This window comes from Primulina eburnea, chromosome 5, assembly GCF_022965805.1.
Source record: "Primulina eburnea isolate SZY01 chromosome 5, ASM2296580v1, whole genome shotgun sequence".
NCBI classification, from domain to species: domain Eukaryota; kingdom Viridiplantae; phylum Streptophyta; class Magnoliopsida; order Lamiales; family Gesneriaceae; genus Primulina; species Primulina eburnea.
In genome coordinates, this window is record NC_133105.1 from 24,341,390 (window position 1) to 24,354,353 (window position 12,964).

Here is a 12,964-nt window from a genome sequence, read left to right on the forward strand (position 1 = left end):
CTTGAGAGGTCTCAAACTCTTCTTGAGTCTTCATATTCCTCTCTTCTGCTTCGTGCAGATAGTGAGCATATCGTTGAACATCACTTCTCAAGTGTTCTGCTCGACGCTCTAATTCATCTTTGTCCAGCTCTACACAATAGTTATGTTCCTTGAGTTTCTCTAACTTCCTTTCTAAGCTCTTAATGTAGCTACTCTGGTCAACCATATCCTACATCCAAAACATAAGGGTAAAGGTTCAGAAATGATCTCAAGAATATAGGTCGAGTTATAGACAAATACTGGAATGAACAGAATCAGTACTGCCTATACAATTAACAGAAGAAATAGCTCAAAAATTTTCGGTCTCAGAATTATGTGAAAAATTTACTAAAAATCCTTGACATCAAGAACATGAATGGTGCCAAGTTTGGGGCAAAAATACTAAGCCAATTGGAAATGAAAATTCCTCAAAGTTTCAAAATTTTGGAAAATTTCACGGAAATGATGATATCACTATCTAAACGATGGATTTTTGGGTTCGTCGGCGGTGCTAGAACGATAAGTAGTTCTGGGTTAGGTTCTCCTCGTCGAGAGCTTTCCAACGCCTACTTTTAATAGTAAAAATTCCTCCTGGATCAAAAGTTATGGCCGTTTGAAGTTTGCGCGAAAAACACATCAACTTCCATGCCATTAACAAGTTCTACTGCATTCATTTGCTGGAATACACTGTCTACTGCAACTCTGATGCTTCTGCAATCAGTCTGTTGCTTTTCCAGCATTGTCTGCTGCATTCCGAGTCTACTGACTCAGTCTTCTGCATTCAGATCTACTGATTTCGTCTACTGGTTCTAGTTTCGGGCTACTGGTTTTGGGTCTACTGATTTCCATCTACTGGTTTTGGTTTCAGATCTACTGGTTTACTGGGTCTACTGATTTCCATCTACTGGTTCTGGTTTACATCTACTGGTTCTGATTTCAGATATACTGGTTTACTGATTTGTTTCCATACTGATTTTCCTAACTGTACGTATTCAGTCTATCATTTCAGTAGTCTATTACAGTAGCTTATTTTCGGAAGTCTATAAGAACTTATTATTTCTAGTTCCTCCTCCCCAGATTATGAAACCCGGTTCTGCTCTGATACCACTTCAATGTCACGCCCCGGGACGGGGGTTAGTTGACACCGGCGTTGCTCTCAAATTTACATTCGAAAACAACAAGCCTCAGAAGTACGAAATTCAGAAACCAGTCTTTTATTCATAAATACTGAATATTTCAATGTCTGATACAAACTCGAATAATTAATGTTTTACAGCGGAAATGTAAAACAAACCAGACATCACAATGTCTTACAGACGCAGCGGAAAACAAAATAAATAAAACGGAGAATTAACAATCTTCTTCACCAGCCCCAGAACTGGATCTGCTCCTCTTCTTCTAGCCTTTCTTCATCGTTCTTATCTGAGATGTTTTGGTGGGTGAGTGATATGGTTGTCACTCAGTAAGCAGGGGCGGGAATAAGTCCCAGTTTTCGAAATAATTTCCATACAGAACAGTAATACGAAAATATACAGAAATTCTTATTTTCATAACAGAAATCAGTGTTCAGTGTTCAGAAATCAGTAATCAGTATTCATAATCGTAAATCGGAAGTTTATCAAATAAGCATTGAGCACATTCGTGAATTTCATGGCTAAACTGATATCAGTCCCCTATATGTTCTCTCCTCTGAGGGGTGAGGCCAGTAATCAGTAATCAGTAATGTTCAGAATATATATTCCTACCATTAGTTCACTAAGTTTCAGTGCTTCAAAATCAGATATCAGAAATCAAGAGTACTTTGATTTAAATCAGAAATCATTAAACGGGTTTCAAGATATTTATACATAAGCCCACTTATAGTAATTTGCTAAAAGTGTTCGGTTGACGTCTGAAATCTGCTTGTTCTCGCTACTGGTTTCTGCTGCTCGAAAATCAGCACTTAGCTCAAATATCTCAAGTGATAACTCAAGATTTGTGTAACACAAATTCAGAGGTTGAGGGTGCTATTTATAGGCCAAAATCTGACTGTTAGCCTCCCAAATAAATGGCCATAATCTGGCATTAACAGCCTTTATTCCATGTTAAATGCTTCAGTTACAACTCATAAGCTGAATCAGTAACTGTCTGCTGCTTCCTCGCTCTTCTGCTGCTGCTGCTTTCTCGCTCTTCTGCTGCTGAATTCTGTCTGCTGGAAAATACATGTCTGCAGGAAAATACCAACTTCTGAAATATGAGTTGCTGCTGAAATTTTGATAGCTACTGAAACATTTTTAGCTGCTGGAATTTTAGGTTCTCACACGAGCGCCCGAGGGAAGGAGCAAATCAATTTAAGGTCTACCGCTGTCGAGGTGTAGGGATAGCGAAGTGTCTTGTTTCCACAATAGCAGCGATGAGCGATCAGTCGAAGGGGAGGAGGAAGTGAAGAGAAGAATTGGGCTGCAGAATTTGAATGGAAGGGGGAAGAAAGGGAACCCAGTGATTTCAAGCCCAAATTGGAATTGGGCTTGGGTAAGTGGCTCCATATTAGAAATCAAATTCACAGATATATGATTATGGGCCACTGCAAATAAATGGGTCGGACCGGGCTTATATACAAGCATTTTGGCCCACGGGCCAATGCTTGCGGGGGCAATTCTTTGGGCTAAAATAATTAAATTATGAAGCCCACATTAAATTATAAAGCCCGCGTTAAATTATGAAGCCCAATTAAATAATAAGCCCATGACGGACTAATTCTTAATCGATTCAAAACTGGTCACTGAGCGCGGAAGAGGAAGAAGAACATGGGAGGATAGGTAGAAATCGTGGCATGAATGGGAAAGATTATAGGCTCATGAGGGAGTGGAGAGAAACGACACAGCACTGGGAAAAAGAGATCGACAAACAATCTAAAGAGACAATTCTTCTACACAGACAAAATTCAACAAAAAAACTCTCTGCTAAATTTCCAATCTTCAAGCACTAGTTTTTTAAGCTTTCCAGTATAATTTCTAGCACTCTATCGTTTTATATTTCAACAACTTTATATTTATATTTCTATGTCTTGTAAATTCCTACAGTTTATTGAAAATATAAATAATGTCAGAGATTTATTCCTCAAATCCCAATAGTTTTCTTCATTTTGACGTTATAGTTGTTTTAGGAGATTAGAACCGACGGTCAAATTTAGAATTCATTTTCGTCTGTTTTTTAGAAATTACATTTTTATCATTTTAATCAAATCGGTACAACTTCGCACCTGACACGCCCACAAATCTCAAAGATTGTGCAAATAATTTTAAATATATTTTTTAGTATATATATTATATATTTGATATTCAGATTTCAAATTTAAGACGAGATCGAGTTAACGGCTAAAAATCGAGGCTGAGACGATAAAAGGAGACTGGTGTATGATAACAGGCGAGGTTCGAGGGAACATGTTTACATCACTTTCACAGACTTCTCAAATTTCAAATTTCAATACGGAAAAGACTTGCTAATAATAGAGAAGATCGAAACCTGCACTAATTAACATGCGTGGATCTGAATTCTGTTTCCCTTTCTTCATCGCCTTAATAAAATAAATAAATAAATAAATAAATATATATATATATATATATATATATATATATATATATATATATATATATAAATTTCAAATTGCAAAACCTTTCGAATTAAGGGATTTGTTTACCAGTTAATGAAATGGTGTTTAGTTAAATAAAATAAAATGAAATGGTGTTTAGTTAAAACAAACAAAAAAAAATAATTTATCCCAAGATATGAGGACGGACGTTTTTCTTGCAGTGAAAAAAGAAATTAATTGTGTTTATTTAAGATTAAGTCTCTTGTGAGACGATCTCACGAATCTTTATATGTGAGACGGGTCAACCCAACCGATATTCACAATAAAAAGTAATACTCTCAGTATAAAAAGTAATATTTTGTTATAAATGACCCAAAAAAGAGATATGTCTCACAAAATACAACCCGTGAGACCGTCCACGAATAATATTTTTAAAATAATATTCGTGAACGGTCTCACGGGTCGTATTTTGTGAGACATATATCTTATTTGGGTCATCCATTAAAAACATTACTTTTTATGCTAAAAATATTACTCTTTATTGTAAATATCGATAGTGTTAACCTATCTTAAAAATAAAAATTTGTGATATCGTTTCACAATAAAACCGCTTGTTCGTTTTATGAAATTTTTGTGACAAATTAATTAAAAATGTTACACTTATTTCTCGATACACACAAAATTGTGATATGCATATTTATCATTTCATATTTGATGCTTTTAATAATCAGAGATCATATGTTATTATAATAAAAAAAATTATTTTTAGAGAAGATGTATACGTGTGTGTTTGTAAGGTATGACTAAATACAGCCATACTATTGCATTGGGGCCCTCCACCTGAACAGTATGACCAAATTTATGATTTTTTCAAAGCAGTTTGTTTTATGTCAGTGCAAATGGATAATTATTAGGCTATCTATATAAAATTAATATTCTTGCTTCAGAGCAGATAATTTACGTCACAGCTTATAGATAAATATCAATGCATATTGTTAAAAATTAAATAAAAAAACTATATAACTTCATCTAAAATAATATTTAACATAAGCTGTCGCATAAGTGTTAAGAAAAACCCCTGATACGAGATATCAATATTTGATCTCAGAGACAAGGCAAAAACTTGTGTGAGACGGTTTCACGGGTCATATTTGTGAGACAGATCTCTTATTTGGGTCATCTATGAAAAAATATTACTTTTTATACTAAGAGTATTATTTTTATTGTGAATATGGTTAAAGTTGACCCGTCTCACAGATTAAGATCCGTGAGACGGTCTCACATGAGACCCACTCCTCAGACAATAGCGGAAAAAAAATCCTATATAATAAACTAACACATAGAACGGTGGACGATTATCGATAGATTTATCTAAATATATAATATAGTGAGTAAATATCGGGATAACAAAATAGTATATATGGATATATTTGTATGTTTATTATCGTAATAGTAATTTAGAAAAAAACTAATTCCTTGCTAGTAAGAGTCTTTTTTACCTACCAAAATACTAGGACTTGCCTCCAAAAAGTAGCTTGGATGGTAGGGTATGACGATTCTATATCAAATGTCAGGGTTCAATCTCTCACTGTTCTATCATCTCAATTTTGAGTTTGTCATATATGACTTGTTCAGTGTGGTTTACGTAATCAGGTGATTTGAAGGAGTTAGAAAAACGAAGAAGGAAGATTTAAAATGAAAAGCACAGTAGATTGTATTCCCCACCCTCTGTACACAATTGATCAGTACATGTGTATTTATGCTTACGAAGGCAAAGGATAAAAAAGTATAAATGAATATAAAGAATATAATCAAATTTGTTGTATTGTTACACCGACATATCAGAAGTGAGATCCAGAGCCTTCTAGAGCTTATGATCTTCTGCATATGTGATTATATAGCTTCTTGTGTACTCGGTTTTGATGATGTCACTTAACATCCCTCCTTCCCAACATCAGCGTCGGATTTTCCATAATGCTGAGCTTGGATTGCAAATCCCATACCCGCCACGAACTACATTTGGGATTTAAAAAAATCATCGAACCCGAACCCGAACCCGAAAAAATCCAGGATCTCATCACCATTTCGGGTTTTCCCCGCGGGGCTACAAACCCGTGGAGAAAGTTGTCATCCCTATGTGAAGTATGTCTGTTAACATGAAGTTCGATGAGCAGAGACTGAAGCCAAAGTAATTCTGAAGCGGCATTTGCGAGACTACGATATTCTGCCTCAATATTTGATCGAGAGACAACCGATTGTTTCTTTGAACACCAGGTGATAGGCGAGCTACCTAAACACCAACAAAATCCAGAGGTGGAATGCCTATCATCTGGATCATTGGCCCAATCTGCATCACAAAAACCATGAAGAGGAAGCCGAGAAGCGGCAGTAAGATGAATTCCATGTTTTGACGTTCCATTGAGATAAAGAAGGATTCGCTCAACAGCCTTCCAGTGAGAAAGACAAGGACTTTGCATGAACTGACAAGCTTTATTCACACTGTAGGCAATATCTAGTCTTGTAATTGTGAGATACTGTAGGGCACCCACGATGCTACGATACAAAGTTACATCAGAAAATTGTTCTGCATCTTTAGAGAAAAGCTTTAACCCAGAGATAATAGGAGTGGGTAATGATTTGGCAATGTCCATATTTGTTCTTTTTCAGCAGATCAAGTATGTATTTGGTTTGAGATATAAATAAACCACTGGAAGAAGGCCTTGAAACTTTAATACCTAAAAAGTATGAGAGATTGATCAAGTGTTTCAAGAAGAACTTTGAATTTAAATGACAACTAAGGTCCTTGATTTGAGCAACGTTGTTTCTTGTGATAATTATATTCAGCTTTCATAGCATCACACCAAGCTGGACGTACTATGACATCATGTGCAGTGGTTGGTTTATGAATGGGCGTAAGTTGAGAAACATACACCCTCGGTTTGTAAATACCTGCTTTGGACCGAGTAACCACGGGGTGAACATTCGTAGGAGGAGGAATAAACTGCTCATTAGTGGGAGAAATAGGTAGAGATGAAGAGGAAATCTCAGAAGTGTTGATGGGAGGTACATGAGTTATGGAGGGTGAGTGGCGCGGAGGTGGAGATGAAGAAGTGATAGTGGGATTGGGTACATAAGATTAGAGGACTCTGAGGATGCACGATGTGAAGTTTCGGAATAATTACCGAAGAAAGGAAATGAACACTCATCAAACTTAACATCTCGAGAAATATAAACACAACCATCTTGATTAGGCATTTATACCCTTTGTGTTTGTTGCTATTGCCAAGAAAAGTGCATGGTTTAGAACTAAACTCAAGCTTATGTGTATTGTAAATTAGAAGATAGGGAAAGCACGAGCACCCAAAAACACGAGGAAGAGAATAATCAGAGTCAAGATTGGATAACTTTGTGAGAGGGGCAGCACCTTGAATGGCAGAATTAGGAAGATGATTGATGAAAAAAATACAGGTGGAAAAAGCATCGTCCCAAAATTTGAGAGGCATGTGATCGTGAGCAAGGAGAGAAAGACCAATGTCAACTATATGATGGTGTTTCCTGTGACACCGCAACTCAGGACTTAGCCCTTGAGAAATGCCATCTTACCTAAGTATATCTCGTGCGGAAATAGTCCTTTGAAGTATTATAGAAAGTAAAAAAAAATCTACTAAACTTTATTAGCGGAAGCGAATCTAACAAAGCACCAGTAAATTCGATGGAGATAAGGCCAAACTAAAAACATAAAAAAAGATTTATTATAAATATTTCAGACAACCACTGCTAGATCATTCACCGAAATTTCCTTCTTTATCCAATTCCGGTATACATGCCTCTGGAAATTACAATGAATAAAGAAAATAGAGAGGTTAAGTCTTTAAGGACTACGTGAAAATTAAATAATAATCAATATGATGTTAAATTTAACCGAATGATATAATAGACAATAGGGCGAGCATCCGACTATATGAATGCACAAGATAGAAAATATGATTAGCAAGAATAATGAGCAAAGTGAACTAATATACCCGAACCAAAGTCACGTTGTTCAATGAACTCAATCTCCAGACCAAAGTACGTTGTCCAGGGCTCCGTCTTGGTCAATCATTTTGTCATTCAATCATTCGTTCATTCATTCGTTGATTAACCAAGACCTTATTTGGTGAAAGTTCGATAAGAATCACATTTAGTGTGATGATATGAGAACTTTTTAGTGAAGCATTCCATCATTATGTAATAACAGTAATGAGTAAATTAAGTAGAATAAATTTGACTATGATGCGATCAATATGATAGTGTAGAGCTCAAAATCAGTATACGTAAATCCCATACATTTATTTAATTGTTAAATTGCTTATTTAAGTTTAAAATAATTTTAGTGATGCATGATTTATTAAATTGTATTATTTTAATATTTATGTGATGCACGTTAAAATATTTTCTTGAGTTTCATGTTTCAGGAGATTATTCGATGCAAGATCAAGGAAGTGAGACCGGCGACGATTTTGGCAATTTTAAATTGTGGTATTTTATTTTTAAGTTAAGATTATGACATTTTAAATAATTTATTAAGTTTAGAATTTTAAAGCCTAAAAATTATTTATTTAGTGATTTTAAGATTTTAAAACTTTTAAAAGTTAGTGAGTGTGCATTTTATTTTAAATTAGGGGATTTGGTGTAAGTAGGGAACATTAACTTTTAATCAACACCTTTATTTTTATTTAAGCAATTTTATTTCCCTAATTACTCTCAAAACTCACGCGCACACACACTTTTACACACACTAATTTACGTTAATCACACAACACAGACTTAAACAAATCATTCTTTTTTTTTTTAAAAGAAAAGCTAGGGTTCTTTGCTAGAGAGCAGCCGCCCCTCCCCTTCAGATTTCAGCATATTTTCATTGAGGTTTCTTCAAAGGAAATCGTGCCATGTTCATCTCGGGTCGTCTCTCGCATCTTTCCCGCGTCGGTATCGTCGGTTCGGTAAATTTTAATATCAAAGGCATGTATATTCTTTCATTCTTGCATCGATCTTGTCATATTATTCGTGTTGTTGTTTATTACGCGTGAAAATTCATGTATGTTTTAAAACGTTCGAGAAAAATTTTTTTGGATCGGTTTTGAAATGATTTTAGATCTGAAAACTCGAAATTCGTTATCATTTTAAATACTGCAACTTTTCGGTCTATTTTCTGGAAAAAATTTCAACATATAAAACGTAGAAATTTTCGATACTTTCGATGAGACAGTAAATTTGAAATATTTGGATAAGCAATGAGTGAGTTATGGTTGTTTTTGTGTGAATGCTCAAACTGCGACTTTTATGAAAATGTGTTCTTGACATGTTCTTGAAGTTAGACGTTGCAGGATTCGTTGGCATCGCCGGGCTTGTGCTACTGCATTTAGATATGTTATGGGATGTATGTAGGTGTTATTTGGTGGTTTGTTTGGGTCGAGATTGGCTTGGGATGTAATAGAAGTCGTAGGAAGCGAAACAATGTCGAATTACGGGTTATTGTTGTATGAAGTTGCTTGTCGATGTTTGGGGATAGGGATGTAAACGAACCAAATCATTTGTGAGCTATTCGAAACTCAATTCGATAAAAGCTCGTTTGAGTTCGTTTAATGAGGCTTGTTAAGATAAACAAACCAAACTCAAGCTTTACAGTATTCGGCTCGTTAGCTCGTGAACATGTTCGTTGGTAAGTTCATGAGTAATCTTTTAGATGAAAAAATAATATTTACAAATTTTAATAAGAATAATATATTTTTCTTTAAATATATAATTTACTTTTTAATTAATTTAATGAAAATTAAAATGTATAATTCATATATATTAAGCTTGTGCTCGATAAAGGTTTGAATAAGCTCGTGAGCCATGCATATATTCGTTAAATAAAGCTCGAGCTTGGCTCGATTATAAACGAACCAAGCTCCAACATTCAAGAATTCGGCTCGAATCGACTCGATTACATCCCTACTTGGGGACGTTCGGGGTGTTTGTACGGTTTGAATCAATGTAATAGCATTCTAAGATGAGTCTCGAGGTGTTGGTTTATGGTCTTTAGGCTTGGATTGAAAGAGTGATTGAATAAGATAGCAAATTTTAGTGAGTTTCCATGTCCAGAGGCTACCCGGACTCCGAACGGAGTCCATGTCTTTTTTCATTTGAATATTAGAAATTTCAGTGCCTACCCGAACCCCTACACGGGATCCGTGTACCCTTTTTTTTAAATTTTTTTTTTAAAATATGAATATAAAGTATATGATTTGTTTTGTGGGTATGAATATAAAATATAGGATTTGTTTTGGAGTTCTATGTCATAGTTTAGTACGATGATTAAACGAGGTCAAGTTCCGAGTGATTTAGAATGTCATAGATATTTACTTCGATGGCAAGTCCGAATACCTACGTCTAAGCTATGAAATATAAGTGTTTGAACTCATGTTAGTATATGCAGCAGTGGCCCCAAGCGAGATCCAACGAATCTCTCAACGCCAAGTAAGTATGTTCGACGTGCAAAAAAAATACTTTCAAGTTTTTGAGGTATGCTAAATGTCTTGTGACCAATTTATGTATGAGATTGGAAAGTGGTAAAGAATGATCAGGGACTAATCCACCTCGTTAAAGCATGAATAAGTTTAGATCAGGATTAGAAAGCGGTAAAGCATGACTAGAGACCAATCCACCCGTTAAAGCATGAACGGGGATCTCATGTATGTGGCAGTGGATCTTCCTGTCAACCCAGTACAGTGGTTTAATCTGATCAGGCGCATTTATGTATGAGTCACTTGCTTTGAAACATATCTCTACCCAAAATGATGTTATGTATGCTCAAGTACTATGTATGATGCAGGTATGTTTAAAAAAATTTATGATGATGGCACGTCTATGTTTATGCTACTACGTTCAAGTTTCAAATATGTACGCTCTTTTTTAAAGATGCATGTGGTTTTATTACGTATTACTTGATACCTCCAGTTTATATATGTTGAGTCTTTAGACTCACTAGACTTGGTCGATGCATGTGAGGATGCATTTGAGGAGACGAGGGGTGAGGACCAGTGAGTTGGCTTGGACTGAGCAGAAGGCTAAACCCGAGGACCGCCATGTTTTAAGAATTTATGAAAGTTTCAAATACTCTGATTTCATGTTTGTTTACGATGTTCTAAAACAAGTATTTTTGTTAGCAAAATTTCTATGGTGATCTTTTATTGCAAATACTTTTAGATGGTAGACAAACTTGAGTGTGGTTGGTTTTTGACAAATGTTTTTAGACGAACGAGGCATTTTAATGCAAATTCGAAAGTTTATTTTATATTTTAAAAAAATTATTTTTTCGCAAATTTTAAGTAGTGTAAAGTACGGTATGTTACAGATAGATTCGATCGGTAAGAAAGATATAGTCATGATTGATGATTTATTCTGATAGAAGAAGTGGCCATCGAAGTGTTGCATCAACGAGATTAAGAGATACAATAATTATGCACAAGCACAATAAATCAATAAAACATGGAAAATATCATTTAATAAGATATATATCATAATTTCCAGGCCATCTACAAAAGTTATAGGAAGAACGGTAAAAATAAATTCCTCACCTTGGTAACTTACTACAGATGAGTGTGAGAATCTAAATTTCAAGCCAATCCTATTGATCAAGGTGATTAACATTAGTATACACTACAAAAAAAAGACTAAAGACAATGGTGAAAAACCGTTGTTATATGTCTTGAAAAATCGTTGCTAAATCCCCTGTGGTTAAAGGGTACGCTCAAAGACAACGGTGAAAAACCGTTGTCGTAGACATCAAATACAACGGTGGAAAACCGTTGTGGTATGTCTTGAAAAACCGTTGTTAAATCCCCTGTGGTTAAAGGATACGCTCAAAGACAACGGTGAAAAACCGTTGTCGTAGACATCAAATACAACAGTGGAAAATCGTTGTCGTATGTCTTAAAAAACCGTTGTTAAAGCCCTTGTGGTTAAAAGGTGCGCTCAAAGACATCGGTGAAAAACCGTTGTAATAGAAGTCAACGACAACGGTGAAAAACCGTTGTAAAATGATATTTGCGACAGACTCCATACAAAAACCCGTCGGAATTAGCGACGGTTTCTTAACCGTAGCGACGGTTAATAATAACCGTCGCTACTTTAGCGACTGTTTATCATTACTTGTCGCTAAATATAGCGACGACATTCATGTAAAATACCGTCGCTACGTAGCGACGATTAATACATGAATTCCGTCGCTAATATTTTCGGTAAAATAAAAAAATTAATAATTTAATAAATTTGTTTTGTTAATTGGTACAATCGTGTAAGAGATAAAAATATTTAAGTGTCGTGAAGTGATAAAATCGTATAAGAGATAAAAAATTTAATTGTTTTGAAGTGGTAAAATCGTGTAAGAGATAAAAATTTTAAGGTTGTGAAGTGGTAAAATCGTGTAAGAGATAAAAATTTCAAGTCTTGTGAAGTTGTAAAATCGTGTAAGTGATGAAAATGGAGCGAATTTGCATGTATTTATAGAGAGTGTTGGAAGAAAATGGAGGGAAATATAGGCGGGATCGAATTTTTGAAATTGGCGACGGTGTTTCTAAAACTGTCGCTAATATTCGCGACAGTGTTTGTAAAACCGTCGCTACTATTTGCGACGGTTTTAGATATTTTGTCGCTAATTTCAAATTAGCACTGGGTGCACTTGATTCTGTTGCTTACTTTAGCGACGATTTACAATAAACCGTCGCAAAGTTGAAATTAGCGACCCTTATCTAATACCGTCGCTAATAGGTTTAAACCGCTAATACCGTTGTGTTCTATTTGTAACCCACGTCAATCGACAACGGTTTTTCTAAAACCGTTGTCGATTGTCCAAAAAACACGCTAATGGACAACGGTTTATGAAACCGTTGTCATAAACGTTCAAAGACAACGGTTGTAAATGAAAGCGGACCGGTTACGGTGGTCGGAAGCGCAACGGAAGTCAAAAAATTTCAAATTTAATCAAGAATTTTCGGCCACCATGTTTATTGTGCAATATTTACAAAATAACACCATAAATCATACATAGGGTGTTTGAAGAAGGTTTACCTATCAACCCCTTGAGGTTGATGTATGGCTCCAACTTAGTTGACAAGCAACTAAGCTCTTCAAGGTTGATGAGTCTACAAGCTCCTCCAACTCCAAAATTAAGCCCACCACTAGCAAGGTAAAACCCCTCTTGATTTGCACTAGAAAAATCAAGAGGATTTTTCAATGAGAAGATTTTATTCTCCAAGAAAATGAAGAACAAAAGAGAGAAAAATTTGAGAGAAATTTGGGAGAGAAAAAATCGGCCAAGTGAGATACAAGAATGGAGGAGTGAAGTCTAGT